At 38.2% G+C, this 25,725-nt stretch overlaps 1 long non-coding RNA gene across 5 annotated transcripts in view; it reads right to left on the bottom strand.

Moving 5' to 3' along the window:
* LOC147579801 (uncharacterized) overlaps nt 1-21,806 on the bottom strand; it is a 33,145-nt gene extending 11,339 nt beyond the window's left edge. Inside the window, exons 1-3 of one of the 5 annotated variants that reach the window (XR_015252130.1) lie at nt 21,519-21,806; nt 21,275-21,420; nt 11,724-11,926 (exon numbers count right to left, since the gene is read on the bottom strand). This is a non-coding gene — a long non-coding RNA (uncharacterized LOC147579801). The remainder of the gene's footprint in view (nt 1-11,723; nt 11,927-21,274; nt 21,421-21,518) is intronic. The other 4 variants (XR_015252131.1, XR_015252132.1, XR_015252128.1 and 1 more) reach the window with 4 other exon arrangements.
* Nucleotides 21,807-25,725: the final 3,919 nt, after the last annotated feature.

Below are 25,725 nucleotides of genomic sequence, written 5' to 3' on the forward strand. Positions count from 1 at the left end.
TCAACAATAGCCAAATTATGGAAAGAGCCTAAATGTCCATCAACTGATGAATGGATAAAGAAATTGTGGTTTATATACACAATGGAGTACTATGTGGCAATGAGAAAAAATGAAATATGGCCTTTTGTAGCAACGTGGATGGAACTGGAGAGTGTGATGCTAAGTGAAATAAGCCATACAGAGAAAGACAGATACCATATGGTTTCACTCTTATGTGGATCCTGAGAAACTTAAGAAAAACCCATGGGGGAGGGGAACAAAAAAAAAAAAAAAAAAAGAGGTTAGAGTGGGAGAGAGCCAAAGCATAAGAGACTGTTGAGAACTGAGAACAAACTAAGGGTTGATGGGGGGTGGGAGGGAGGAGAGGGTGGGTGATGGGTACTGAGGAGGGCACGTTTTGGGATGAGCACTGGGTGTTGTATGGAAACCAATTTGACAATAAATTTCATATATTAAAAAAAAAAAAAAAAAAAAAAGAAAGTGCATACCGGGGCATCTGGGTGGCTCAGTCGGTTAAGCATCCGACTTCAGCTCAGGTCATGTTCTCAAGGTTTGTGAGTTTGAGCCCCGAGTCGGGCTCTGTGCTGACAGCTCAGAGCCTGGAGTCTGCTTTGGATTCTGTGTCTCCCTCTCTCTCTGCCCCTCCCCTGCTCATGCTCTGTCTCTCTCTGTCAAAAAATAAATAAATGGTAAAAAAAAAAAAAAAAAAAAGATGAAAAAAAAGATGAAAAAAAAAAGTGCATACCATGCTTTTCGTGGTTGGAAACAACACAAACATTGGAATAGTCAAGATCCATCTCCTACCTCAATTGGTCATCAGTAGTAGCTGACATAACATCAGTGACTGTTGTCATAAAGTCATATTATATACTGAGCGTATGAAGAGACACCACTAATCCATGACTATCAAGAACTCGGTGCTGTAATTAGTACCACAAAATATGCAAGGAAAGAAGGATTCCTGCTATTATTGTTATTTGATACTCTAAGTATTTGGTGAAGGAATGCAATCTAACAACAACAAAAAGTTTAAAGGTCCCTTTAATTCCTCTCTGCATGAAGAAAAACAACACTTTCTCTTTAAAAGTCTGTTTTCCCACCCAGACAATATTTAAATTTTGTTCTCATTTTGACAGCATACAACAATACCAGAATTTGGGTTGTTTTAAAAATAGAAGTTCCTAGAGATAAACTCTGTTTTCCACTAGAGAATATTGTTATTTATTGTATCTTCCGAAAGAATTTTAAGAATCACTTTAATATTCTTTTTAGGTTCAGATGCTAAAGTAGGAATTGGAATATTTAAAATGAACTAGAATTCACATGCATCTAAATGGATGGATTTAAAACTGTGGTGTCCCAGTTGGCTATTTTTCATGCTGTAGGGGAGAAATGTGGGGGCCACAGGAATCCCAGCTGCTTATGCTGCTAATTGCCTGTAAGACACTGAGCCTGTCACTCCACCTGAAGTGTCTTAGCTGTTAACCAAGGAAGTTGAACCAAATGGTCTTCTAAGTGGCTTTCCATCTCTGCTAATGCTTAAGTCTACTATTGACATGTACAATGGCCTTCTTCACAGGATTAAAAATGGACAGTTGAGGGGCACCTGGGTGACTCAGTTAAGTGTCCGACTCTTGATGTCCACTCAGGTCATGATTTCATGGATTATGAGTTTGAGCCCCACATCAGGCTCTGTGCTGATGGTGTGGAGCCTCTTTGGGATTTTCTCTCTCCCTCTCTCTCTTTCCCTTCCCCGCTTGTGCACCCTCTCTCAAAAAATTTATAAACTTTAAAAAGTGGACAGTATGTAATCTGAATATCTACCTCAAAGCTGATTCTAAGACATACCAAACCATACTGGAATTATAAACCTGTTTTGTCAATGATTTATTCAATAAATAAAATCACTTTCCTTGCATATCCCATCTTTTTCTTTTCCTCATGTTATTATTTTTATTTTTTGCTTAAAAGTGGTGTAGGATTAGAATCCTACCTTTACCACCAACTTACTAGCTGTGTGATTTGGGTAATTTACTTAGCATTTCTGAGCTCATTTATCTCATCTGCACAATAGAACTTACTGTATTTAATTTAAAAGAGCTGTAAAGAGACTTATAAGTAATGGCACATGAAAAATGCCAAGCTCAGAACATGGCACATAGTGGTTCTCCATAAATGTTTCTTACTTTACTATCTAGGTCTGAGCCATGTCATCCATACAAGTCTACATTGAACCTGAGACTCTTGTCTCCATTTATTAACAGCAATGTATCACCCAAAATATAGAACAATCAGTGATAAAGCTAATTACATTCTAGATAATATGCTTACTCTGTTAGATGGTATTAATTCGCCAAATATTAACTAAGTGCTGGTTTTATTTATATATAAATCTATATTATAAGTTTATAAATGTATATTTACATATATTATGTATATATTGTATATATATATATTATATACACACATACATACACACAGTAGATCCTTGAACAACACAGCTTTGAACACAGATCTACTTACACTTGGATTTTTAAAATAAATACAGTACAGTACTATAAATGTATTTTCTCTTATGATTCCCTTAATAACATTTTCTTCTCTCTAGCTTACCTTATTGTAAGAATACAGTGTGTGAATCATATAACATACAATATATGTATTAATTGACTGCTCATGTTATCAGGTTACGGCCAATAGTAGCCTATTAGTAAAGTTCTGGGGGAGTCAATAGTTACATGCAGATTTTTGACTGAGTGAGAGGTCAGGGTTCCTAACCCCCATGTTGTTCAAAGGTCAACTCTATATACAGACACACACACACACACACACACACACACACACACACACACTAGATTGCTACAGACATGTCTTCAAATTTTCATGTGTGTCTGAGAAAGAGATTTAGATACTTTAAAAAAAATCCTTTAATGTTTATTCTTGAGAGAGAGAGAGAGAGCATGAGCAGGGGAGGGGCAGAAAGAGAGGGAGAGACAGAATCCAAAGCAGGCTGTAGGCTCCAAGCTGTCAGCACAGAGCCTTACACGGGGCTCAAACCCATGAACCTCAAGATAATGACCTTCACCGAAGTTGGATGCTTAACCAACTGAGCCACCCAGGTGCCCCTAAGATTTAAATATAACCCTAATCATACTGTGTACCAAGTGCCAACACCATTCTGAAGCACTTTGCATATTTTAATTTCTTTAATCCTCACATTATGAGGTTGATATTATCATTTTCATTCAAAACTATATCTCAAATGAGGAAATTGAGGCACAAAGACATTGAGTAACTTATTCAAGATCAAGTATGGAGCCTACATTTGAATGCAGAGAGTAGCTCCCGAGTTCATGTCCCTTGTCACTCGGCCATATATGCAAATAGCCCTCTAAAAATCATTTTAAAGATTCAGTAGCACCAAGGAGTTTCTTTTCTTTCAGCAAGTCTAAACAGCATTTCTAGGAGAGGAAGGAGAGACAACTGTTGTCAACCCCACTACACTGCTGAAATCTGGCTGAGATTGGATGGTACATGAGGCTTTGATATATACTTCCTGCAACCCACGATGCAGGGCCAGGTAGGGGAGAAAGCAGCCAGGTGGGGTTAGAGCCTAGAGGGCTGGACACACACCATTTTCTGTCTCCACACTCTAGCCAAGGCCAAGGCCAAGGCCAAGGAAGTCTTTTTTTTTTAACTTAGTTTTCTGCCCTCATAAATACAAAATATACTCTAAAGAAGAGCCTCTGCTAGTAAAAGTGACTTTTGGTTCAGCAGGAAAAACAAACAAACAAAAATCAACAGAAAAGAAACCCAGAGTGGGTGTCAGAAGGAGGTGACGGGAAGCGTGAAGAAAGGGCGGTAGGAATGGGAGCTTTTCCTTTGTCCCATTAAAATGTGTGAGTGCAAGTTGGGGGTGGATTTCATGAGTAAATATGGAATTTTGCCACCAAATTCTTTCCTCCAGAGCTAATATTCTCATGGGATATTAATATTAATACAAGGAAAAAGGCCCTGGGTGAAGAAAACTATTTCTTCCCTCAGGGCAGAGTTCTCTCAGGAAGACAGTGAAGTTTAAGAGTTTCCAGAAAGTGCTAGAATACAAGGCATTTTATCATTAACAAACAGGAAAATGGACTACAACCTGTAGGATTCTCTGGAAAGTGGAAAAAAGAAGCCTGGTAATATCAGCCTCCTCAAATACCCTTTTCTCTACATAAAAACCTTCAAACTTTTCATGGTGTGTGGGACTTTTGATCTCAGTCATTATTCTGGACTAATTAATGACATCAAAATAGAAATCTGCAGTAAGTATGGGTGATGTGACTGCATCATGCTTTCGACATTGTGGATAACACAGTGTGTGTGTGTGTGTGTGTGTGTGTGTGTGTGTGTGTGTGTGTAGGGGTGCATTTACAATTTATAATTTCATCATTTTGAATTAATCCTTTTATGGTTTCCCTGAATCATTCTTTTGATGCATTCTAAAGAGCGAGAAAAAAAAATGAAAGCTTTTCTCAAGCAACTGACTTAATGGATAGCTGAATGTCCAGTTTCAAAGCTGTTACTTATAAAAGGCCAAAAAAATGTTAATATGGGGCCATATAACTGCAACATAATTTTTCCAAGGTGGGAAAGGCAATAAACTACAAAATACCGTACTAATGGAATATATGGGTTTTTTTTAAGTTTTTTTTAACTTTGTAATTTAACTTTATTTTTTATTTTTTAAAATTTACATCCAAATTAGTTAGTATACAGTGAAGCAATGATTTCAGAAGTAGATTCCTTAATGCCCCTTACCCATTTAGCCCATCCCCCCTCCCACAACTCCTCCAGCAATCCTCAGTTTGTTCTCCATATTTATGAGTCTCTTTTGTTTTGTCCCCCTCCCTGTTTTTATATTATTTTTGTTTCCCTTCCCTTATGTTCATCTGTTTTGTCTCTTAAAGTCCTCATATGAGTGAAGTCATATGATTTTTGTCTTTCTCTGACTACTTTCACTTAGCATAATACCCTCCAGTTCTCTCCATGTAGTTGCAAATGGCAAGATTTCATTTTTTTTTCATTCTTTTTGATTGCCGTGTAATAGTCCATTGTATGTGTGTGTGCCACATCTTCTTTATCCATTCATCCATTGATGGACATTTGGGCTGTTTCCATACTTTGGCTATTGTTGATAATACTGCTATAAACATGGGGGTGCATGTGTCCCTTCGAAACAGTACACCTGTATCTCTTGGATAAATGCCTAGTAGTGCAATTGCTGGGTCGTAGGTAGTTCTATTTTTAGTTTTTTGAGGAACCTCCATACTGTTTTCCAGAGTGGCTGCACCAACTTTCATTCCCACCAACAATGCAAAAGACATCCTCTTTCTCCATATCCCCGTCAACATCTGTTGTTGCCTGAGTTGTTAATGTTAGCCATTTTGACAGGTGTAAGGTGTATCTCATTGTGGTTTTGATTTGTATCTCCCTGATGATGAGTGATGTTGAGCATTTTTTCACGTGTCAGTTGGCCCTCTGGATGTCTTCTTTGGAGAAGTGTCTATTCATGTTTTTTGTTCATTTCTTCACTGGATTATTTGTTTTTTGGGTCTTGAGTGTGATAAGTTCTTTGTAGATTTTGGATACTAACCCTTTATCTGATAAGTCATTTGCAAATACGTTCTCCCATTCCATCAGTTGCCTTTTAGTTTTGCTGATTGTTTCCTTTGCTGTGCAGAAGCTTTTTATTTTGATGAGGTCCCAGTAGTTCATTTTTGCTTTTGTTTCTCTTGCCTCCAGAGACGTGTTAAGAAGTTGCTGTGGCCAAGATCAAAGAGGTTTTTGCCTGCTTTCTCCTCGAGGATTTTGATGGCTTCCTGTCTTACATTGAGGTCTTTCACCAATTTTGAGTTTCTGTTTGTGTATAGTGTCAGAAAGTGGTCCAGGTTCATTCTTCTGCATGTTGCTGTCCAGTTTTCCCAGCACCATTTGCTGAAGAGACTGTCTTTATTCCATTGGATATTCTTTCCTGCTTTGTCAAGGATTAGTTGGCCGTACTTTTGTGTGTCCATTTCTGGGCTCTCTATTCTGTTCCATTGATCTGAGGGTCTGTTCTTGTGCCAGTACCATACTGTCTTGATGATGACAGCTGTGTAGTATAGCTTGAAGTCTGGGATTGTGATGCCTCCTGCTTTGTTTTTCTTTTTCAAGATTGCTTTGGCTATTCAGGGTCTTTTCTGGTTCCATACAGATTTTAGGATTATTTGTTCTAGCTCTGTGAAGAATGCTGGTGTTCCTTTGATAGGGATCGTATTGAATATGTAGATTGCTTTGGGTAGTATCAACATTTTAACAATATTTGTTCTTCCTATCCAGGAGCATGGACTCTTTTTCCATTTCTTTGTGCCTTCTTCAATTTCTTTATAGGCTTTCTATAGTTTTCAGTGTATAGATTTTTCACCTCTTTGGTTACATTTATTCCAAGCTATTTTATGGTTTTTGGTGCAACTGTAAATGGGATCGATTCCTTGATTTCTTTTTCTGTCGCTTCATTGTTGGTGTATAGGAATGCAACCGATTTCTGTGCATTGATTTTATATCCTGCTACTTTACTGAATTCATGAATCAGTTCTAGCAGTTTTTTGGTGGAATCTTTTAGGTTTTCCATATAGAGTATAATGTCATCTGCTAAGAGTGAAAGTTTGACCTTATCCTGGCTGATTTGGATGCCTTTTATTTCTTTGTGTTGTCTGATTGCAAAGGCTAAGATTTCTAATACTATGTTGAATAACAGTGGCAAGACTAGACATCCCTGTTTTGTTCCTGACCTTAGGGGGAAAGCTCTCAGTTTTTCCCCATTGAGGATATTAGCATTGGGTCGCTCGTATATGGCTTTTATCATCTCGAGGTATGCTCCTTCTATCCCTACTTTCTTGAGGGTTTGTATCAAGAAAGGATGCTGTATTTTGTCAAATGCTTTCTCTGTATCTATTGAGAGGATCATATGGTTCTTGTCCTTTCTTTTATTGATGTGATGAATCACGCTGATTGTTTTGTGGATATTGAACAAGCCCTGCATCCCAGGTATAAATCCCACTTGGTCGTGATGAATAATTTCTTAATGTATTGTTGGAGCCGGTTGGCTAATATCTTGTTGAGGGTTTTTGCATCCATGTTCATCAGGGAAATTGGTCTATAGTTCTCCTTTTTAGTGGGGTCTCTGTCTGGTTTTGGAATCGGGTAATACTGGCTTCATAGAAAGAGTTTGGAAGTTTTCCTTCCATTTCTATTTTTTGGAACAGTTTAGAGAGAATAGGTTTTAACTCTTCCTTAAATGTTTGGTAGAATTCCCCTGGAAAGCCATCTGGCCCTGGACTCTTGTTTTTTGGCAGATTTTTGATTACTAATTCGATTCCTTACGGGTTATGGGTCTGTTCCAGTTTTCTATTTCTTCCTGTTTCAGTTTTGGTGGTGTATATCTGTTTAGGAATTTGTCCATTTCTTCCAGATTGCCTATTTTATTTGCATATAATTGCTCATAATATTATCTTATTATTGTTTTTATTCCTGTTGTGTTGGTTGTGATTTCTCCTCTTTCATTCTTGATTTTTACTTATTTGGGTCCTTTCCATTTTCTTCTTGATCAAACTGGCTAGTAGTTTATCAATTTTGTTAATTCTTTCAAAGAACCAGCTTCTGGTTTCATTGATCTGTTCTACTGCTTTTTTGGTTTTGATAGCATTAATTCTTCTCTAATCTTTATTATTTCCTGTCTTCTGCTGGTTTGGGGTTTTATTTGCTGTTCTTTTTACAGCTCCTTGAGGCATAAGGTTAGGTTGTGTATCTGAGATCTTTCTTCCTTCTTTAGGAAGGCCTGGATTGCTATATACTTTGCTCTTATGACCGCCTTTGCTGCGTCCCAGAGGTTTTGGGTTGTGGTGCTATCATTTTCATTGACTTCCATATACTTTTTAATTTCTTCTTTAACTACTTGGTTAGCTCATTCATTCTCTAGTAGGATGTTCTTTAGTCTCCAAGTATTTGTTACCTTTCCAAATTTTTTCTTGTGGTTGATTTCGAGTTTCATAGCATTGTGGTCTGAAAATATGCACAGTATGATCTCGATCTTTTTGTACTTACTTGGGGCTAATTTGTGTCCCAGTATATGGTCTATTCTGGAGAATGTTCCATGTGCACTGGAGACGAATGTGTATTCTGCTGCTTTAGGATGAAATGTTCTGAATATATCTGTTAAGTCCATCTGGTCCAATGTGTCATTCAAAGCCATTGTTTCCTTGTTGATTTTTTTATTTGGTGATCTGTCCATTGCTGTGAGTGGAATGTTGAAGTCTTCTACTATTATGGTATTACTATTGATGAGTTTCTTTATATTTGTGATTAATTGATTTATATATTTGGGTTTTCACACATTTGGCTCATAAATGTTTACAACTGTTAGGTCTTCTTGGTCTATAGACCCCTTGATTAAGATATAATGCCCTTCTGCATCTCTTGATACAGTCTTTATTTTAAAGTCTAGATTGTCTGATATAAGTATGGCTACTTTGGCTTTCTTTTGTTGGCCAATAGCATGAAAGATGGTTCTCCATCCCCTTATTTTCAATCTGTAGGTGTCTTTAGGTCTAAAGTGGGTCTCTTGTAAACAGCATATAGATGGGTCTTGTTTTCTTATCCATTCTGTTACCCTATGGCCTTTGATTGGAGCATTGAATCCATTGACATTTAGAGTGAGTATTGAAAGATATGAATTTATTGCCATTATGATGCTTGTAGAGTTGGAGTTTCTGGTGGTGTTCTCTGATCCTCTCTAATCTTTTGTTGCTTTTGGTATTTATTTATTTACATATATATATATATTTTCATCTTTTCTCCCTTCAGAGAGTCCCCCTTAAAATTTCTTGCAGGGCTGGTTTAATGGTCACAAACTCCTTTAAACAAACTCCTTTGTTTGTCTGGGAAACTTTTTTATCTCTCCTTCTATTTTGAATGACAGCCTTGCTGGATAAAGAATTCTTGGCTGCATATTTTTCTAATTCAGCACACTGAATATATCCTGCCACTCCTTTCTGGCCTGCCAAGTTTCTGTGGATAGGTCTGCTGCAAACCTGATCTGTCTTCCCTTGTAGGTTAAGGACTTTTTTTCCCCTTGCTGCCTTCATGATTCTCTCCTTGCCTGAGTATTGTGTGAATTTCACTAGGATATGCCTTGTTGATTGTTGGTTTTTGTTGAATCTACTGGGAGTCCTCTGTGCTTCCTGGATTTTGATGTCTTTGTCTTTGCCCAGGTGAGGAAAGTTTTCTGCTATGATTAGCTCATATAACCCTCTACCCCTATTTCTCTGTCTTCCTCCTCTGAGACCCCTATGATTCTGATGTTGTTCCTTTTTAATGAGTCACTGATTTCTCTAATTCTTAAATTGTGCTCTTTTGCCTTAATCTCCCTCTTTTTCTCTGCTTCGTTAGTCTCTATAAGTTTGTCCTGTATATTGCTGATTCTCTGTTCTGCCTCGTCCATCCTCGCCACCGCTGCATCCATCCGTGATTGCAGCTCAGTTATAGCATTTTTAATTTCATTCTGGCTATTTTTTACTTCTTTTATCTCTGCAGAAAGGGATTCTAATCTATTTTTGACTCCAGCTAGTATTCTTATTATCGTGATTCTAAATTCTGGCTCTGACATCTTGCTTGTGTCTGTGTTGGTTAAATCCCTGGCTGTCGTTTCTTTGTGCTCTTTCCTTTGGGGTGAATCCCTTCATTTTGTCATTTTGAAGGGAGAAAAATAATGAGGTATAAAAATTGAAATTAAGAAAATAAAATTAAAAGAAATATTAAAATTAAAAATTAAACACACACACACACACACACCAAAATCGAATAGATGATGCTAGATCCTAGGTGTGTTTTGGTCTGGGTGTAGAAAGTGGTTTGACAGATTAGAGAAATAAAAACAAAAACAGAAGGGTGGGGGAGAGGGAAAAAAAAAAGGAAATCGTTTGAGAATTTGAAAAAATGAATACACTAAAGTAGACTAAAGTACACAAAAGTAGAGAATATAGTAGAAAAAATTATAGAAAATATTTTTAATAAAAATTAGAAAGAAAAAATATGAATTTTTTCATTTTCTGTATTTAAGAATAAAGAAATGAAAAAGAAAAAAGACAAAAAAGAAAAGACAAAAAAAGAAATCATTTGAAAATTTGAAAAAGTGAATACACTGTCGTAGACTGAAATAAAATGATGGGGGTAAGATAGAATTTGAAAAAATTTACATAAAAGCAAAAAATATAGTAATAAAAATTAAATAAAATATTTTTAAAAGAAATTGAAAGTAAAAATGAAGTTTTTCTCTTTCTGCATTCAAGAAAAAGAAAAAAATGAAAAAGAGAAAAAAAGAAAAAGAAAGAAAATAAAGGAAATTGTTTGAAAATTTGAAAAGGTGAGTACACCGAAGTAGACTAAAATAAAATGATGGATGTAAAGTAGAATTTGAAAAATTTTCCACAAAAGTAAAAAATATAGTAATAAAAATTAAAGACAGATTTTTTAATAAAAGTTGAAAATAAAAATGAGTTTTTTCTCTTTCTGTATTGAAGAAAAAGAAAAGAAATGTAAAAGATGAAAAGGGAAAAGAGAGAGAAAAAAACTTGAATAGATGAACCTGCTAACAGATTGAAGCAGGATTGAAATTGCTTCGTTTTCCCCTAGAGGTCAGTCCATGTAGATCTTTGTAGTCCATAAATTAAGCTGCGGGTGAGGCTTGTGTTTTTGAAGAGGGAAGATGGCTCTGCTGGGCGGGGCTCGGTGTAACAGCTCCGCTCTCCACTAGATGGAGCTACTAGCCTACTGAGGTGGATGGTTGCAAGTGCTCCTTGGTGCGCATGCGCATGCGCAGGAGCGGTGAAAAATGGCGCCCTCCAGCCACCCAGTCTGTTCTCCCAGATCAGCAATCGCGCACCGGTCCTTCGTCTTCAGCTGTCGTCCACTCCCCGCTTTTCCACTCTCAGTGACCAGGCCCCAGGCGGTACCTCTCTCCTAAGTTTTGTCTCAGATGTGGCTGTTTTCCCCGGCCCCTTACTTCTGAAGGACTGTGGCTTTGACCCGCTCCACCCCTGTGCGGGAGGGTCTCAACGAGCAATGGCTGAAAGTCGGCTGCACCCAGGAACACCCGCTGGACCCTGCTGTTGCCAGTGCGCTGAGACTGGCCAGGTGCCAGCCCGCCTCCCCCAAAAAAATCGCGAGACAGTGTAGCCTCAGCGTTTCAGGGACCATGGAAAATCGCAACACACATCTGGCACCAGGCTTCACCCTCAACAACCTTGCCCCAGCACCAGCGAAAGTGGCTGCCTTCCGGGGTCTGCTGGGACCAGGTGGCTTCAACAGTCTCTACCAAGTATCCTTCCAGCAGTGGGACCATTTTTCCCCGTGTGGCCCGAGAACCTCCCGGACCCCACTCTGTTCCTGGGGATTCGCCCTTCCCACCAGAGCACCTCCAGGTATGGAGCTGCGGAGTTGCAGCCTTTGCGCTCCCCTTGTTTACAGTTTTAATGGAATTTAAACCCTCTCCTCTCTCCTTTCTCCCTTTTTAGTTTAGACCCTGCGGCTATTTCCAATTTTCCACTTTCTCTTCAGCTGCTTTTGGGGAGGGGTGCTTTTCCTGTATGCTCCCCCCCTTCCCAGTCTCCGTCCTCTCTCCATCCGCAAAAGTGGCTCCCTACCTTTCGGGGCTTCTTGCTCCCCGCGTTCAGCTCTCCTTGTCGCGTACCTGCTGAATTCTGTGGTTCAGGTTGTGCAGATTGTTGTGTTAATCTTCCAGTCGGTTTTCTAGGTGTGTAGGATAGTTTAGTGTTGGTCTGGCTGTATTTCATGGACGCGAGACACACAAACAGCTTCCATGCTGTTCTGCCATCTTGGCTTCTCCCTGGAATATATGGTTTTTAATAAGAGCAGCTGTTATTTCATTCACTAAGGTGTACAATATTTTAAGTCTTGGTTTTTTGTTTTGGAGGTATGTTAATTTGTTCACTTGCTTAATTTATTTCCATTTTCTGAGTGTGGGTCTTACTTGTGGAATGTGTTTTTTGTAAACTTTTACATGATGGGAATGCCTCAATGTGCCTTACGTCTTTTTAAGGGTAAAAAACAAAATATAATGCACGTTAAAATGTGCAATCATGAGGGACACTCACAAATAGTCGTAGGTCCTTGATGAGATTCTTTAGCCATGTGCGCACATAATGGCTTGCACTTGGCTAGTTATCTTATCACTTGCTGAGGGATGATTTGCTGAACTGAACTTAAATTTCAGTTATGGTGGATGCAAATGAGCAATATGAAAATTATAAACAGTCCCCAAAATGCAGACTTTCCTTTGGGAAATTTAAAGCCAGGACATATAAGCAATTATAAAAAAAAGCTTACTTTTATACTAAGAGTTGGCATACATTGGGAAGTAAATGCGAGAAAGCTGGTACTCTCAGGTATATTTTAAGATAAACCTGTGACTCTTCTGGTAATACATAAATCTTCAGATGCTGTGAGTATTTGGGACTTGAGGAATTGCTGTTAATTGCATTTTGGAGTTAAATTAGGTTGAATGAGAAATGCTTTCTGGCCTCAACTCTTCCAGTTAGAAATCTTTCTAAAATGCATGAGTAGACTTTTTTAACCAGCAAGACAATGAATTTTGTCTTTTTTTTTTTTTTTATGATTTAGACCTAGCATGCCTCAGGGACATAATTCTCAGTATCAGTCATCATTGTACAATATGATAAGAGGTAGAGATAAAGGAGATGAGACCATCTGTATTACTGAATAGAATAGTAGGTAGTCAGTCACCACAGGACTCTTACAAATCAGCCCTGTACAAAGTGTTGGAGGGGGTATAAAAATATAATTCTTTGTTGCAGGGAGTTGTACATTTTAGGATGTTTAGGATTTGGGGATCTTTTATCTCGTTTGCCTTCTGTTTTCTCATTCTTCTTTCTCTTCCCCACTTCCTTTTTCCCACTTAGGTTAGACTGATGGAGGTCTGTGAGAAGAGAATCCACAGTCATGACCACTGTATTAGTTTTGTGTGGCTGCCGAAACAAATTACCACAACCTTAAAACACTGGAAACGTATTCTCTCATAGTTCTGGAGGCCAAAAGTCCGAAATTATTTTCGCTGGACAGAAATCAGGGTGTTGGCAGAGCTCCACCTATTTCAGAGGCCTTAGGGGAGAATCCTTTCCTTGACCCTTCCAATGTCTGGTGGCTGCTTCCCTCCAGTCTCTGCCTCCCTGGTCACATGGCCTTCTTCTCTTCTGTGTGTGTCAAGTCTTCCTCTGCCTCCCTCTTATAAGGATATTCATGATTACATTTAAGGCCCAGCCAGATAATCCAAAATAATCTTCTCCATCTCAAGATTCTTAATTTAGTCACATCTGCAAAATGCTTTTTTACAAATAAGGTAACATTTACAGGTTCTGGGGATTCAGACCTGATACATTTGTGCACTAATGTACATATTAGTGGTGGGGGGTTGGAGGGAAGGGAAAATGGGTGATGGGCATTGAGGAGGGCACTTGTTGGGATGAGCACTGGGTGTTGTATTTAGGTGATGAATCATGGGAATCTACTCCCGAAGCCAAAAGCACACTGTATGTACTATATGTTATTAACTTGACAATAAATTATATTTAAGTCCTTAAAAAAATCAGAATGATACAGAGTCCTCCCTTTATATGGCAGTCAATACCAAGTCCATCGTAAACACATATGAACCTCTCTGCTGGATCTCACCTACAAGCATTAAAAAGGAGTCATACCTCTTCATGTATCTTCTGTTCATTGGAAGAGCTTTTTGTGTTTGAGCAGCATCTCCCTCCAAGAATTGAGGAAGAAGAGACCTCATTGTAACTTTCTAGTTCTCTGAGTACCAGCCATCAAGTCCCAAATAATGAAAGTCAGGACCAACAGTTCTCCTTATGGAGAGCTTCCCATTTTCCTCTTCAGAGTGTGAAGGCTATTCTTTAGTAAGGAAAAACCATCCCCTGGGCCTACTTAGTTCTGGCATGTTCTGGCAACATGCCCTCTTCAACTCAAGCTAGAAGACATACAGAGAAAGTCACGGAGAGGATTGATAAGGAGTCCTCCCTAACTGGAGATCCTACTAAATTCACTGAGACACTAGGACTGTGAAGAAAGAGATACTTTGAGAGTTTCATATTTATCTTTCTTTAAATAACCCCATCGCCCACAAAGTAATTAAGGTTGAGGAAGGTGAAGATACAAAGGAGCGTAAAAATTCATGCCCACTTTCTTTGCTACCCAGTATCCACTATAAACAGACCATGATCTCTTGCTGGGTCCTGTGGGGGAAGGAATCCCGCTAAGTTTGTGAGCATTAATTTTTATGGGACCTGCAGTCTCTGAAGCCCTTGTGCATCCTTGGTTATGCACTTTCTGAATTTTCATTCAATGAATTTTAGAGTAATGATTCTAATAAGAAATAAATATTACTCTTTTGAAAGAGTATTTTAACATAACTCTAAGACATACTGAAGTGTTATAGTCCCATAGAGCCAATAACCATTTGACTTTTTCCAATATTAGCTTACTTGACATTGAAAAGGATGTGGTTTTTGTATGCCTATTTGATTTTCCAGCAATATTTGATTAGTGACTTCTTATGTCCCCTGGGAAAATATCTCAGGATCTCTGTTGGCCAGGAATGGTTTTTCTCAACTCAGTATTTCTAAACTTTGGTACTATTGACTTTTGGACTGTTATTTCTTTGTTGCAGGGGTGTCTTAGGTATTTTAGAATGCTTAATAGCATCCCTGGCCTTTACCCTCTAGATGTCATCCCATCACTGAGTTGTACCTATCAAAAATATCTCTAGATATTGTCAAATGTCACCTGGGGAGCCAAATTGCCCTTGGTTGAGAATGAGTGTTCTAGCTCTATTACTTGCTTGGTTAATAATAATAGCTAGCATTTATAAAGCACTTGCTAGTTGCCAGTCACTGTACTGAGCACTTGACTTGTATTAATGAATTTAACTTATAAAACTTCACCAGGTAGGTGCTATTATTATCCCTATTTTACAGATAGGAAAAATGAGGCCCAGAAGCATTGAGCAAATGTGCTACCATTATACAACTTTTCAAGAGTAGAACCAGGATTTAAACCAGCAGTTAGGATTTAGAATTAGAATTTATGCTCTTAGCCATGGTGGTATAGCTGCTGTCCAGTGATCATTAAGATAATATTGTGGGGCACCTGGATGGCTCAGTCGGTTAAGCATCCAACTTCGGCTCAGATCATGATCTCATGGTTCATGGGTTCAAGCCCCATTTTGGGTTCTGTGCTGACAGCCCAGAGCCTGGAGCCTGCTTCGGATTCTGTGTCTCCCTCTTTCTCTGCCCCTCCCCCGCTCACACTCTGTGTGTGTGTGTCTCTCTCTCTTTCAGAAATAAGCATAAAAAAAAAAGAATATGTTCTTATAGACTTGAAAAACATCTTCTTTTGGAGCTAAAGATTGTAAATAAACTATGACAATGGATGAAAGCAGGACCTTTCCTTCCATGCAAGGAAGGGTAAAAGAATGGTTCTTCGGAAGGACCATTTATTGAATTCATACTAGGAGTGAGGCACTCACCTTGAAACTTGCATGTGGTTTATTTCACTTAATCCTCGCAGTAGATTGATGGAGTAGATATTATTACATTCATTGCTTATATGGAAGAACCTGGCTCCAAACAACTAATTTTACCCAAGCCGTTATAATGTAAGAGCCAGTATAATAACTACCTGAAACAGAATTTGAGTCAGTGCTTTCTGACTTTAAGCCCATGTTTTCTCTGTTTTGTATCTTCCTTGGGTTTAAAAAGATGGAAGGAGGAGCATTTTTAGATGCTCCATAGGTATCTTCTGGTCTGAACATCATTTCCTGTACAAATTAAATTACTTGAAGCTGATACTTGGAGATTTTGAGCTCTCACCCTCCACTCAAGCCTCTAACAAAGTCTAGTAAAATGTGAAGGCACAGGTAGGTGGGCTTGGCATCCATAGGCCTGGTTTGAGTTCTGGCTTGGCCACTTCACTGCTATCCAACCCTGGGCAAATCATGAAACACTAGGAGCTTCAGCTTCCTTATTTGTAAACCTGGGGTTAATAATAATAGTACCCACTTGGCAGGGTAAGTATTAGAAATAATGTATGGAAATACAATTTTATTTGGTACAATTTTGCTTGTTAAAATTGAAAACTATGCATTTTGCCACTTTTCTTTTTGCTATCTTCCTTTCAAAGCCCTGGCAATGTTTCCACCACAATTTCCCCTACCCCATTCATGGGTATCTGGAAACCTGCCATTTAGAAATTCATTAATATTCATTCTTGATTAAAATGAAGATATCTAGGGAGTAGACAGAAATTTGTGTTAGCTAAACACACTTCTAAAGACTGGTCTGGGCACTCGGAGAGGGAAGGTGAAGACAAGGAGACAATGACTTCACAGGATTGTTTCCAACAGACCATGTGTAAAAGATTATTGTGAAAGATTGCATACTCCGATCTGCATCTACAGAGAACAATAATAAATGTTAAGAGTTTAATGAAAACTTTCTTTTATCACAAGGCTGAGTTGTGAATTATTTAAGTGGGACTTAACCTAGAACCTAAGTCTTTAACTGTGGATATATGAGCACACACACGCATGTGTAATTGGTGTATAAGGTGTAAAGAAAGTACAAGAAACACTGAAAAATAAAATTCTCTGGGACAATATTGTGAACTCTACAACTCAAATATGTGGGCGATATTAAAGTTCTTGTTACTTCCAAGTTAGGCAAAACAAACAAAAGTCCCTAGAGTTCATAGGAATATGTATCACATGTACTCAGCTCAATGAATTGAGACCTTGCAAGGTGACCAGTTACTCAAGGGAGATGTCCTTTTAAAAAAAGTCAGTGGAAAAGAAGGTGTTCATATCTAGTTGCCTTACTGAGAATGTGGGTCACAGTTTAAAGGGATTCCAAAGGTAATGTGATAATATGGCATGTCTACTCAAGGACAACCAGTGGAAATGTTCTGAATCAAAAATAACTCAACATTTGAGAATTCTGAGAGGACATTCAGTACATCTCCATCCCTGAGAAATTGGGAAGAAGGGGTGCAGTAGTCTGTTGCAAGATTTCAAAAGATTAAACTTAGCATGTTATAAATTTATTGTTGAAAATGTTAAATCTCATTACTAATTGAATTTCACTGGAAAAAACACTGTAGGAAAAGTTGACATTTATCTATTCAGCAGGAATCAGTTAAATTCAATGAAACATGGTTTTAAAAAGATGTTTTTGTAGTCTCTGTGTAGACCAGGGATGAAGAATTCAATTTACACATAGGTAATCATGCTATCACATTCTGGTTATCAAAAATGGTCATGATGGAATTAAAAAATGGTCTATTGGATATCTGCCATTTCAGCAAACATCATTACAGTAGCAAAGTATATGCATAGCTGAATGATTCTTAAGCTTTTCTTTTGCTTTCATTCAATAATGGGTATAATAAAATTTCACCCCAAGAAAGTAACTTGGAAACTCCCTTGTCTTATTATGGCAGAATTTCACCTGAATATTCATTTGTGCAATCAAGAAATGAAGATGAAATGAAAAACTTATTACAGTTATTACTCCTTGAAAATCACATATGTTCATTCTGTAATATGGTATGGGAAGCTAGGAATAACAGCATTTTTGTTTTTCTTTTCTTTTCTTTTCTTTTCTTTTCTTTTCTTTTCTTTTCTTTTCTTTTCTTTTCTTTTCTTTTCTTTTCAGAAAACAACCCATAGCTTCCACTGTGTCTGAAGAAACTTTATAAACTTTTATAAAGAAGAAAAAAGGGAGAAAATCGTATTAAGAAAGGAAATATTGTTGACCTAAGTAGGAAGGTGTCCAATAGGAAGGCAACAATGGGTTCATAATTTTGGGAGGTGTTTGATTTGGAAGACAAGGTAGGGGTTCAAATATAGAACCTAAGTTTTCTTTCTGACAGTGATATGCTATTTATGCAGACCATCCTTCTAAAACAGAGCCACATTATGGTTTGTAACCTGTGGGTGAAGAGAATAGATAACCTCCCTTAGCCTTTTAGAAAAGCCAAGGCCAGCCATGCAAGGGAGAGAGACAAGTCTCCAGGAAAAGGAGTTACAAGAAGCTACCTCCCACTGACTGTCACTTTGGGTCACTGGAAATACACATACGTGCCCAGGACATGCGTAGATGCTCTGAGGGAATTTGGAGACATTAACCCTGCATGCTGCTGAGTGGAGAACATTTCAAAGGCAAGGAGCAGTGAGAAAACCAGAAGCCAATCAGAGTGAAGAGGATGTTTGAACAGAGAGGTGGGTGCATATAAAGACTAAGGAGTTTGGGGCTTCTGTCTCTCTTTGCTGTCTCTTTTCTAGCTGACTTCTGCCCATCGGGGTAGGTATTTGCAACTCCAAGAGGACAAGAAGGGTCGGGTGAGTCCTGGGTCAATTAGACTATGTTTACTTGCATACATTTTGTCCCTTTGCAGTTGCTCCATGAAATGGGTTAAATTCTAATCACAAGGACCAGCATTCCCAATGTATTCTACTTGTTTATTCCACACCTGCTTAAGGAGTCTGCCATTGACATGTGAGCTCATAAATGCACATTCAAGAAATGCATAGAATATGTGGCTGTCACTGTTTCCTCTCATTCTCTCTGCTTGGAGAGAGGCCGGGACAATACTTAGGCCTCCATTTGTGAAATGGGCTGGTGATCTCTGCAGCCTCTTTGGCAAGTATACTGTGATACTAAGTGGGACAATGCTTTTGGAGGTCTCCTTTAGAAGAAAGGCACATTACAGTTCTAAGGTGGCAAGCTTTGGATACATTGCTGCAGAATTCTTCCTTAGGAACTCTTTTTTGTGAGTATCAGAAAATAGAAGTATTAGTCTGGAGAAGAAATTCCAACTTCTGAAAGACTTTTGTCTTAGTTGTGAGCATTATTTTAATGCCTGGAAATGGTCTTGGACTGATTGCTCTGGTCAAGTGATGAGGAAAACCACAGCAGGAGAACAAAGTACAGAATGTGAGTCAATGATCAGCTCTTGCTCTTTGTTTCCATACCGTCTGTGCAGATATTTCTAACCCATTGTAAAATTCATTATCATTTTATTTAAGGCTGGAGGTGGGGGAGGAGGGGGAAAATCTCAAATGCCATTTTTTTTTTTTGCTAGTCCTAATGTTAATCTAGTGATTATTCTGTGAGTGTTAATTTGAGATAGATGACCATCAATGCTAATCTGTCCACTAAAAGTGCAGTCTAATATATCTTTTTGTTCACACTGAGGACTGAGACCATAAAATTCAATGCTCTGTTTGTGGTTGTTTTAAATTAAAGATCAAGGGGAATTGATGGATGGTTTCAAAATAGAATGGTATTGTCTGAGCTCATGAATCCAAGATGCTTGTATTACCCTCTGCCTCACAATGAAATTCATTCCTAATTTATTTATGTTTACATAAACAGGAATGTAGCTCACTTGAATTTATTTTAGAATTGTTATTGGGCCTCAACAATTATCAGGTGATGTAGAACTAGGTAGGGGGAAGATTAGTTATTCTCATGATTCTTAGTTTGTTCCTTAATCTTGGATGATCACTAAAAGTTCAAAAGAATGTTACAGTAACAGTCGTACTGACCTTAGGGTACAAGCCTAATGTGTACCCTGTGTTCCATTATGAGAACTTGACACCTTCCAGATGTTACTTCCTGAAAACTCTGGCAGAGGTGGCCTATGAACTTTATCACCCAGAGAGGGGAGACAGAGGAATAGGATATGGATGAAACCTTGTAGGTCGTTGTTAAGATTCTTTTATTTGGGGTGGGGGAATTTAGAGGTGTTCAATAAATTATTGGTAACCTGTTATGATTACAGCAAAAGTCTCCTCGTCTGCTTTGCTTTCAACCATCAATGAAGAGCGGGAGGACTCCACTAAAAGATACTTCTTAAATGTCATCTACATAGACTTTGTCTTTTTTTCAGAGTTCTTCATTGCACGTTGGCATTGTGTGTTAATCTATAACTGCCTTGACTCTGAGGCAACCAGGACACAAATCCCAAATAGTAAAAGTTTTTAATTTAGCTACCATGTGTGTGTACCTTTACATATATACATGTACATATCTGTAGATATGTGTTCATATGTGTATATGAACAAATACATTTATAGGTGGCTATTATTGATAATGTTAGTTTTTCTTATATGCACACATGCACACACACACACACACACATATGCTATTGTATATTTGTATAAGCTTTTTATTTTTCAAAATACTTCTTAGAGATGATCCTATTCTGAACTTCATAATCACTCTGCACAAAGGTTAAATGACCTGCCCAAATTCACACTTACTAAGTGGGAAAGCCAAGCCTAGCAATGAAGTTTCCTGACTCCTAGCCAAGAGTTCTTTCCACTACATCAGCTGTCACTGGTTACCGGGAAGGTGAGGGGAAGAAACTGATTTGGCTTCACTGAAGCTGGGAATTATTCAAAGTGACTGAAATTTCAATAGTGAGGTTATTTTTCAAGTCAGTTGATCCAAAACAGTCCTATTTGTGATTGAGTTAAGTTGTATAGGTGGCCATATATGATAACTTTGATATGTTCTGTCTATGTTATGCTATATTCCACCATCACCTGATGCTCTAATTCTTTTATCACCTCTCTTTTTTATTGACTTTATTTTTGACAACTAAGCCATCTCATAGCTATTCATTACACTAGTAATAAAATCACTGACGCAAATACCCTATGCTGAAGGTATGCAAAATTAGAATCTTGAATCATGTTTTACCTCATTTGCCACAATAGTGGCAAAACAATATAATAGACTTCTATTTCCAATACTGACTGCCCTTTAGTAAAAAAAATTAAAAAAGTTTTAATGGAAATCGGAGGTTATGGTATACAAAATTGACACTATTATTTCATGGTTAAAACTTAGTGAACCATTTTTTTTTAGACATTCTCTTTTGAGACCCTCCATTTTTTAAAATCTAATTTGTGGCTAAGTCTAATAACAGAGATAAGGCAAATTGAAGGGTCTTTAGTTTAGTCAAACACTACTCACTGGCAGAGTTAGTAAAATAAATGGAGAAGTGTTACTTCATTGCAAACCAGTGTAATCATAATCAAAACCAACCAAGTTGACAATTAAGCATTCTCCATTAGAACTCAAAATACCATTATCAAGTGAGGAGCAATGGAAAGCCCTTGGAATGATAATGAATATTCAGAGTTCAGCTTGACACATCAGACTTTTGTCTTCAAAAATCTATTTGTCCCCTAAGTCCTGCAGGCAATTTTCACAAGTGAAGCCATTTTTTTTTCTTGAAAAAAAAAAAAGGTAAAACCCTGCATTAGGTGGGGTAGAGACTAAGATGCTATAATAACAACAACAACAAAAACCCCAAATGTAATGGCTTACACAGATAGAAATGTGTTTCTCACATTACAGTCCCGCCGATCCAGGTGGTGAAGTAGATTGACTCCTCTAGGTCATTAAAGGACGCAAGTTCCTTCCTTTCTGCTTCATTACCATTCACTGATGTCATGCTCTTCAGCGTTACCGAACCTGGGTCTCTACCACATCTGTGCGATAGCCCACAGAATAAGGGACAGGGGAGAGTACAGAGCAAGTATTTAAGGAGATGACCCAGAAATGAAAGATATCAATTTCACTCATCTTCCATCTCCCGGAATTTTAGCACAGGAACTTATTTAGCTTCTAGAGATGCTGGGAAATGTAGTCTGCACTGGGAGGCCATGCTTCTAAACAATGGGCTGGAGATAGAAGGTTGGAGTGTGAAGAGGTGGGTTCGTCTATTAAAAGAAAGTGGAGGGCTCTTGGGTGGCTCAGTCTGTTGACTGTCTGACTTTGGCTCAGGTCATGGTCTCATGGCTCGTGAGTCCGAGCCCTGTGTCAGGCCCTGTGCTGACAGCTTGGAGCCTGGAGCCTGCTTTGGATTCTGTGCCTCCCTTTCTCTCTCCCCTCCCCCACTCATGCTCACGCACACTCTCACTCTCAAAAATAAACATTAATTTTTTTTTAATTTATTTTAAAAAATGTAAAAAATATAAAAGAAAGTGGAAAAGAAGGTATACTGGGAAACATCTAACATTATCTGTCACAGCCACAATATACAAGGTAAAATGTATTTATCCAAGCAGGAATAGAATTAAAACAAATCATTAAAGGTGTTCAAACAAATCAAAAGTGAAGTAATGCTGGTAGTACTTGGGTTATTTAAAAATAATGGTTTTCAAGTTTTCTTAGCGCTACTTCTATGGAGCAAAAGTTACGCAGGCCGTCTAGCCTCTGCACAAAGGTTTAGCTATGTACCTGGCTTTGTTTTTAATGAGAAGATATGAAGGTAGTTTCTAATTTTTATATAACACAAATAGATTGAGAGGCATGCCATTTTTTTGGACATTATTGAAAAATAAGCAAACTTTTGTAAGCAAGTTAACTTCTCAAATAATGGAATCTTAACAATTTTAAATTATGTGAAACAGACTCAGTGTTCTCTTTTGTGAGTATGTGTCTGAGTGTGTATGCAATATTTATGAAACCTCCTTAAATAAGATGTACTGACCAGGTTGAGCTAATCTATATTTTCATTCAGTGCACATCTATTCACCCCCAATTATGTGCCAATGACTACGTCAGGCCCTGCATAGGGCTTTCAATTCAATCTTCCCAACAAGCCAATGAGATAGGATAGATTTTCCCTATATCACATGTGAGATAATGAAATGTCAAGGTTAGGTAACATGTTCAAGGTCACATAGCAAAGCCTAGTTTTAAATCCTAGTCTCTGCCATTTATTCTATTTCTGTCAGTTTTCTTCATTCAACAAATATTTATCAAGCAACTTCTGTGTCCAGGCAGTAAACTAGATGATTTCATAGGTTTTGCTCCCATTTAACCTCAGGACAATCCCATGAAGTAGATAGTATTTTTCCATTTTGTAGATGACACAGCTGTGGTTCAGCAAAGTGAAGTAACTTACCCAAATTGCAGAGCTCTGAGTACAACAGACAGGATTTGAATCTATAGTACTGGCCTTTCTACTCAGAATTTGCCTTTCCTCCTATTTTATGAAGTCACTGATTCCACTGGGCTCCCAACTTAGACACAATGCAGACTCCATTTACTTCCCTCTCTGTATTTCCCATCCACTGCGTTGCCACTGCAACTTTATTGCAGACACATCTCCTATCCACCCTCCAGCCTCACCGGGCCTTTATCATTTGGGGCCCGGAACTGTTAGCTAAGCAGCCTTTCCACAATCAAGTTATACTTACATATTCCAGTCTCCACATTTTCACGGGGTGGTCACTCCCAAGTAAATAAAAGCACCCAGTCACAATTCTGTTCTTAAAATGTTCCATTTGTTCTTTGATCTCCATAGAATAATATCTCAGTTCATTTCTTTGGCATACAAAGTTCTTAATTCAGCTGTGGCCTCATCTCTCATCACTCAGCTCCCACCCAACCTAAATTCTATCCATACTTAATGCTTTGCTAATCTCCAAACCCATCTGCTTTTTTATGCCTCTGTACTTTTTGTACATGATGTTCTTGTGTCCTAGAGTAGCCTTTCCCACTTTTTTCTGCTTACAAAACTTTTACACTTTAAAGAGCTTATTATAAAATTATAGTTACTCCCCGAGTGAAGTTGGTCACACTTCTTTGCTCCCATAGTAATCTGGTGTATCTTAAGTGCTATTATAATTATGTGTACACATGCCTGTCTCATCCAGGCTATGTTCTTCTTGACAGCCAGGACCACCTGGGCCTTGCACAATGCCTGGCACATAATAGCCATTCAGCAAATGTTTAATTGGGGACAGTGGGTAAAAGACTCAGCTGCTATGCTTAGCACAAAGGTAGTTATGACACAGTGGCCATTTAACAACAAAACAATCAACTGTTTATTGAACACTTATTTTAGAAAAGCTCTGTAGCTTAGTACTCTAATGGGATCAAGAAAGGATAAAATAATCCTTGCCCTTAACTCTTTGACCTAGTTTAAAATTTAAATAAGTATCTGGGCATCTGGGTGGCTCAGTCAGTTAAGCGGTCAACTTTGGCTCAGGCCATGATCTCACAGTTAGTGAGTTCCAGCCCCATGTTGAGTTCGGCACTGACAGCTCGGAGCCTGCAGCCTGCTTCAAATTCTGTGTCTCCCTCTCTCTCTCATCCTCCTCTGTTTGCGTGCTCTGTCTCTCTCAAAATAAATAAACATTAAAAAAATTAAGTATCTAAGACTGTCATTTTAGAAATTAGAGCATTCATGTCCCTCCTTAATTGTTTCTATTAGACAGTAAAGTCCATGAAGATGACTTCTGTTTTCATCATTAAGTATTCCTAGTTTCTGTTGTTGTTCACATGGCGGGTGTTCAAAAATCTTTGTTGAAAGATGAATAAATAGTTCGTTTTCAAAAATAAACAGAGCCACAATATTTAAAGTACCATGTCAATAGCATACCTTCTATGGGTACATTTGAAGATAAGATGAAGATAAGGGCAATGAAAGATTTGGGTCAATCTGCGACATAGGAAAGTTGAGGGAAATCTATGGCAGGACTTGGGGGATAATTCTTAAAATTGCTAAAAACTTAAAATTCACAGACACTCAAGATAATGACCATGATTTTAATCTTATAATAGTTTAGAAATGTCTGAAATTCACTACCAGTGACTTTTGCCAAGGCCTAGCATATAACACAGAGATTCTTGTGTTGAAGATATCCATCTTTACAGCAGTTTGTTTACTTTTTTTTTTTTACACGAAGACTTGCCCTATTTGCTGCTTCTGTTCTTTCTTGTAGTGGTTACTGCTTCACTTCTTGCTGGAGGCCTCCATAGGATTGCTTTCTGAGTTGGAAGCAATCTCTCTGATCAACCAATATAATTTTTGCCTCATACAAGTGAGAAGATGAATCACAGAGAGGTTATGTAAGTTGCCCAATTTGTTGGTAATAGAAATTGGTACCAGAAAATAGGCATTTCAAATGTGAGATGGTCTTTTTCCCGTCCCCTATGACACTCAGGCCAATTCTAATTTCAAGTAGATCAAGCCAAAGCATGGAGTGGTAGACATCACTGTGCCCCTCTCTGACAACCTTCTGGATATATCTCATCGTTGCTGTACTACTCGAAATATTTTCTTTCATTATGGTCTTAAAACTGTCTTTTTCAACACATTACCAAGTTCTCGGAGGTGTGATTCTTCAGTCTCTCCAAGGCTATTCTGTATCTTTCTGCACAGAATGGAAGCTTGTGTAACTCTCTTTGTTGTCTTTCTACATACCACTGGAAGATATCCCCATATTTCGGGCTTCCTGCTCATGCAATAAAGACGTGCTTCATGAGACTAAAATCCTAGTACAAACGGTGGTCTTTTCTTCCAGAATAAGCATCGTGCAGTAGATTATATTTCATGTTAATTTTCACACAAATGTCTATAGTAGAGAAAACCATGGTTCCATATGTTGAACTCTACCTTTATTTTTGGCACTTCCTTCAGGCCAGAATTTTACACCGTGGAATATTCAGGTCATAGTAGTCAGTGTAAATACAATGAGGATGTCAGTCATTCTTCCTCTTTTCCTTCTTCTCTTCTTCC

This window comes from Puma concolor, chromosome B3 (assembly GCF_028749965.1).
Source record: "Puma concolor isolate L17-30 chromosome B3, mPumCon1.1.hap2, whole genome shotgun sequence".
NCBI classification, from domain to species: Eukaryota; Metazoa; Chordata; class Mammalia; order Carnivora; family Felidae; genus Puma; species Puma concolor.